Source organism: Bactrocera latifrons, unplaced genomic scaffold (genome assembly GCF_001853355.1).
Source record: "Bactrocera latifrons isolate USDA-ARS-PBARC rearing strain unplaced genomic scaffold, ASM185335v1 scaffold_221, whole genome shotgun sequence".
NCBI lineage: Eukaryota > Metazoa > Arthropoda > Insecta > Diptera > Tephritidae > Bactrocera > Bactrocera latifrons.
The window spans coordinates 175,560-182,167 of NW_017535753.1; the positions used below are offsets into that span (position 1 = coordinate 175,560).

General features: G+C 37.0%; 1 protein-coding gene across 7 annotated transcripts in view; it reads left to right on the top strand.

The window, feature by feature from the left end:
• The window catches only part of LOC108968613 (filamin-C), a 100,979-nt gene that overhangs the window by 58,361 nt on the left and 36,010 nt on the right, over positions 1-6,608 (top strand). The window contains exon 1 of one of the 7 annotated variants that reach the window (XM_018932735.1): positions 436-510. The exons of 5 other annotated variants lie outside the window; for them this stretch is intronic. The gene's annotated coding sequence lies outside the window, so the exon portion shown is untranslated. Of the gene's footprint in view, positions 1-435; positions 511-6,608 lie in introns of those variants that run through there. One more of the 7 variants, XM_018932734.1, reaches the window with a different exon arrangement.

Here is a 6,608-nt window from a genome sequence, read left to right on the forward strand (position 1 = left end):
TTTATTCATATTTATTTATTTTTCTCCTATTTTATTATATTTTCTATATATATGCCAATATTTAACACTTCTTAACAAATCTCGAATCAAACTCTCTCTGAGCTCGAGTGAGTACAATTCTCAGTRACTGAGCACAATAAAGTGATCTCATATGCTCAGCGGTAGCTCATGTCATGCAGCCACTCTTCTGCTAAATTCTAGCACAACTCAGATGAGACACACAGGTGTTTTGTTTTTGCAAACACCAAAAGCATTTACCATACCTGTGCACACACTCACACTCACGCATACAATGCAGCCGACGCTCACTACCTGTTTGAGTCTGCAGAGAGCAAGTGATCACTTTAGCCGCCACACTGAGCTAGAGTCTAGCCGCTGAGCAATGGCGTTGGCTTAAATACCCCAACTCAGCGGCTGGCGACAGTCTTAGCTCGCGTTTGCAACGAAACTGACACGTCTGCGGAGAAAATTCAAATAAGCGAAACTGCACATTAATTGGGGGAAAATAAAGTAAAAAAAAACTATTGTACATAAATTACACAAACAACATCCAAAGCCAATAGAGTCATTGAAAAGTGAACTATGTTTGTGTTAAAGCCATTGAAAGAGCATTGATATTTAATTCAATGAAATCAAATTGAAAGGAAATTCGCATTGTGAATCATTTCGAGCAGAGGAATTGCAGCGCTTGCAAAGAATAAAAAGTGAAATGTGTTTTTGAAAAAGTGTGAAAATATCATAAGTTAATTGAAAAAGCATAAGCAATTATTGCAAAATATCACTTCTTAAGCGATTCTACCAAACGCAAAGTGCTAAAACAGCGGAATTTCTACGCGTTGTATGAGTATGTGCGTGCATTCCACAACCGTGAGCCAATAGTCGAAATACCACTAAAGCGCAGTGAAATTAGAAAAAGGTTMAAATAGCTAAATATTCAAAATCGAATTGAAAAAATAATAAACCAACGCGACACCAGAAGACAACTCGCCCATTTTCAATGGCCAAATATGCAAATGTTGCTGCTGTTGTTGCTGTCATTTGCCAGCGCTATTTGCGTCGTCTAGCTGGCGGTCTGGCTTGCGCTGCCTGCCTGGCTGGCTGGTTGGTTGCTTGGCCGACTCTTTGCCACTGCCAACGCTGCGCCTTGCTTTGACGCTGCTGGAAAACCAGTTTAATGAACTTTTTCGTTTCGCGTCTTGTAGCGCCAATACGTTAATTTGTTGTTATGCTTTTGAGTTTTTTTTTTGTTTTGTTTCAACTCTATCATTCTTCTGTTGTTGTCGCTTAGTTGAGCTCTGCTGCCGCGGCAAGCGTCTAACTTTTTGATTGGATTTGGACAACGAAGAATGTTCTAATTTATTCATTCTCAAATTTAAATGATTTTTTGGGTCTGGCCATCCAGTGTTAGAATTAAGGAGCTTTGGATTAATATTTTTTTTTTCTTTTTTTTGGTTTTTTGGAGAAACTGTTGTTAGGGTTAGTTGTTTGACCTCTTTGGTTAGAATCATTAAATGCAAGAAAGAAAATTTGTATACTAAAGTAAATGCTTTTTGTTACTTAAATTTCAAAGCCTTTTGGAACGATAACCCGAAAAAGACACTTAAGAAACTTAGCTCTGATATTAAAGGTTTATTGCAATAAAGATTCTTAGAGCCAYTAATTTTTCAAGCTTAATATGAAGAAGTTATAATCAGTAGTAATATTGTGAAACCGTTTGACAAGTTATCATATTCCTTAGATTCACTTAAGGTCTCAATCCATAACCTAGCTGAAGTACATTTTTACTTACTTAGTTTAGTTCGCAAAGTAAGTTAGATCGTCTAAAAAGTTCAAATCCCTTATAGGATGAGTTGAGATCCCACTACTAAGACTTAGTCTATGTACATGTGTGCTTTTTTGGTAAATATAGCCATAGAAAGGCACGATAGAAGATCCACAGCTAACGACAGTTGGTTCAGAGATTTGTCACTTGTGTGTGTGAGTGACAACTTTGATATTTTAAAGAAAATAAAAAAGTAAGAAAAAAATCTAAAATTTTTTGGTAGAATACTAAAAAYTGACGCAGTTAATGATACCCAAACTCTTGAACGGTAAACATCGAAGATTATAAATGTCCAAAGCGAGGTCTTTACAGACGAAGGCATCCAATAATGGAGCTTTTCTGTTTTTATACCCGAAACAGGGTATTTTTAGTTTGCAAGGAAGTTTGAAACACGCCGATGAATAAGTCGGAGACCCTATAAATTATATGTATAAACAATAAGCATAGGTCATAACTGACCGTTTTTAATCAGGTGCTTGTATGGATAACTTTTACTTTTGACGACATATTTTCAAGATTTGACATGGCGTATTTTCAAAGACAGCGGTATAATCTCGGAGCGAATTGTTCAGATCGGAACGCTATAACGTGTAGCTGCCATACAAGCTAAACGATTTTACAGAAGTTCTTTTAAGGAATGCTTTGTATTTGTGAAAGGAATTATAGCTTCGGAGCAACGGATTTTAATGTTATTTTTATTTTTAATTAGTTCCACTATTTTTTAGCTCTGTTTTCCAAAAATGAAATTATTTTGCTAACATTTGTTCTTATTATCACAGCTTCTCTACAGACAAAAAATATTAAGTGCTGATATTTGTTAATCAAACMCGACACTTTGACTTTGAAACACATAATTACCACTACTCATTAAAAAAGTGACTTTAACTGAGACTTTAAACCGCCACAATCCCCTTATCTTACACACACCACTAGTACCAAGCATTTAACTACAACTCTTCCCAAGTGTAACGCTACGCTAGACTAATTTTCTCATCCGCTGTTGCTTTGTGTTGCAATACAGCAGACACTTGCTTTCTGTGTACATAAAAGCTGTCAAGTGCGTTCTCGTTGTTTATGTGTGCTGTGAACCGCACTCATTGATTATCTTGTCACCTTTATCTTGTACAAAAACAAACAAACGCACATTGCTACAAACAACTGTTCAAAACTTTTCTCCTCACAGACGCTTACTTACATTTCTCACAAGCGTCAGAGCGAGCGCTTTCCGTGCACTGCGCAGCGTTAACCTCACACGCACACACGCTTGCACTTCAGTTACCAAAGCTTTTATCACCTTCGRATCGTATCTGTCTCGAGATGGAAAACTATGGAAACTTCTGCCACATATTTCAACATGAATAACAGATTTTCTCAKCGCTTTTTAGGTAGCGCGCGCCATCATTCTCACACACACGTACGCCGCGTTATTTGTTCTCGATGCGCGCGGGATTTTGTTCCGACCAAAAAGTTCGACGCATAGCTCTGCAGCGGAAGCATCTAAATGTTGGCAATAAATCTGTGTAAACGACTAATTGTTGTTGCAACTGCATTTGTTTGTTTGCTTACTTAAGCACACGTTTGTTGTTGTTGTTCTACCTGTTGCATGCGCAGCATAACAGTCAGCGTTGTCAGAGACGCTGTGTGCTCTTGTAAATTGCATTGAATTCGCTTTACCTTTCGCGCCACTTCCTTCGCTTCCTCGGCGTTTCCTTTCTTCGTTTGTGTTTTTGTTTTTGTTCGCACAGAAAATTGCTGGTTGTTTTCCCAGCGCATTCGTGCTGTCATGGCTGTCATGGCGATGCACTATAAACACATAAACAAATGTTACTATTTCCATGTGTGTGTGCGCGTGAATAAGACACTGCAACTGTAGTCTCAGGAAGTGGGAATCGCCCATATTTAACATGCCTTTCTGGTGCATACTTCCGTCAAGACGTGTGCACGTCCTATACACACTATATAGGTATGTATTGCATGTGTTGTGTTGTTGTATACATGTTTTTTGTATTGCGGCATTCTTCGGAATTTCAATGCTCCCTTTCTCGATTTCGTACATTTTTCATGCCGCATATCTTCCCATTCCAAGCATTTTACATTGTTGTATTTATTCAGTTTCGCACTTCCCTTGGCTTCGTGCATTGATTGGGAGAAATTTCCATTGCAATGGGCTTCGCTTGAATTTCGTACTTCGTAATAACCGTATAATTTCCTAAACGTCACTATTTTTCCCGATTCATTGGCAATTGAATAACATGCTGGTGGTCTTTTCAGCGAAGAAAACAAAAAAGCATGCATTCCAGTTATATTGTGCTTCAGAAAAAATTATGACTCTGTTGGTAGCGACAGATATATTATGTACTCTGGATATTATTCTATATATTATAATATCTGTAGCTACTAATTTTTTAAGCAAAAGATCCAAAAGTTATAACTTGTCAATATTATTGGGACACCTTTTGATAACTTTTCATATTCCTCACATTCGATTAAGATCTTACCCCATGTGCTAGCCATATTTCATTTTTCCTTATTCTAAGTTAGTTTCGTTCTCAAAACAACAGAGCCTTATATGTGCGCTGCCTTCAAATCCTTTACAAGGGATGATAATACTAACATTGCATCTAGCCATCAACAGACAGATGTATAATTTCTATCGCTATCGACAATTAGTTCATGAAATATAGCACCTTGAGTGATATAAGTTTTGATATTTTGAAGAAAAAAGTAAGGTATTACAGATTTTGACCATGTTTTGAAGAAAAATCTGCTTCTGTCTCTTTGCGATAGTTTTTCTTTGGACTAATGACCATGAGCTATAGATTTTAGATTTTTTTTTTTACCATTATACATAAATGATCTTCAGACTTACTTAGGACTTATACTAGACCGCTGAGACCTCTGTACAAGTTCCTACCTGTTATTTCAGAAGTTTTAATTTTTTTTCTTCCCTACAATATTMCTTTACACCTTTACTGAAAAATCTTCACAAATGCTTGCTTTTCAAGTTTTGAGCTTCCTTCAAATAGGTCATGTATTTTGAAAAGGAAATAGTAGAAAAATGGATGTAAAGACACTGATTTAGTTAAATATTCATCTAAATATTTTAGAATCTTCTAAATAGTAAATATTAGCGCTTGTTTTTGAGATTCAAACAACCATTTCCAAATATTAATTTGACGCTTTTACTTTAATGTTATATAYAGTCTTACAAATTTAAACTTCACTGCCCATATTAGACCTCTTTAACCTCTTTCTGAAATGCATTTTTGAAAATATAGTGAACTCACACTATTGTGTATTTTTCCTATAGCTCAGAGCATTAAAAGAGTGCCAATGGCACTAATTACTTACAAATGTACAAGCGAATACACATTAATACAAATGTCGAAGCCGGAGCRTTAAGTAGCAGTCACTGTTTAGCAAATATTGTGTTGGCGAGCCAAGTCAAGTTCAAAGTCATTAGGGAAAATGCTTAATGAGCGAACATTTTAAGAGGTTTGAGAAAAGCACATAGATATATGTAGTATACAGAGGAAGTAATTAAGGAAGAAAAGACTGGAAGAGAGTATTAAAAAGGAAATGTAATCGGAAGATAAACGAAGAATTTTTCAATTCACAGTTTCATTTCTCTATWTATCCTCATTTATAAACAAGCTTAAGTATTAGAAAACAAGAAAACACTAACTTCTACTACACCGAAGCTATAGAACACATCACCGGTTCATTTCTTATGGCATTAAAGCGTACAAATATATATTATATTTATCTTGATTTTGAGCGATCAGTTCGGATGGCAGCTACATGCTATGTATGCTATAGACGGCTGATCTGAAAGAATGAACCGCGGATTGTAGCATTGCCTTAGAAAATCTCCTAGTTACAAAAGCCTCTCTGACAATCATATCACTTTTGCATTTTGCATGAAACTTTAAAGCTCAAGTCATTTTTTCAATATTTTCCTCACATGCTGTTGTGCCCGCCCGACATTCCAGCGCCCAGCGAATAGGCGCCTAAGAGAGCTGTATCTCGCTGAGCTTGCTTGACACATATCTTGGCATATTTTGTGTGCGAGTTTCACTGCGGCGACACACCAGCGACGAGACAACAATAAAAGCAAACAAATGACTTGTAAATATTGGCAYACATTTTCACATTCCWGCCAAGTTCGGCGCCCCCTTTGGCATTCCCTACGCAGCAGCTTGATTGGCTAAACACGTCGGCAAACTTTGACTGAATGCAAAATACACACACTGACTGACTGTTAAAATAAAAGAAATACAMAAAAACCAGTGAAACTGTATTTTGATGACTGCTTTATTTTATAGAAATTGCTGGCGTACATTAAAGTGCGTCGCTTAGGTCTACTGCTTTTATGCTGCATAAATACAAAAGTGCTTGTGTCTTTACCTGTTGTACCTGTTGTTGAATAGCTGTTAGGTATTTTTATAGCCCGCCAGCCAGCCGGTTTTCAATAGTGCGCCACGCACTCAGCGAAAAGTGAAAAAACCGAAAAAATGCGCAGCGAAACAACGACAAACGTGCGCGCATGCGCAAAGGTCCATTGAGCGGGTAAGGCAGGCTGGCACATCCAAATGGAAAGCAAAACACGACAAAAAGCGGCAACTTTGCAAAATGCTCGTGTAAAAAAACCAAAATGCTCGATAAGAAATAAAATGAAAAAGTGAAAAGGCGCAGCTGCAACAAATGGGCGATGCGAAGTAATGAAGTGAAGTGAACTTTTGACCCAAAAAGCAGAGTTTCAAGCTGTATGAGTTAACAAAAAAAT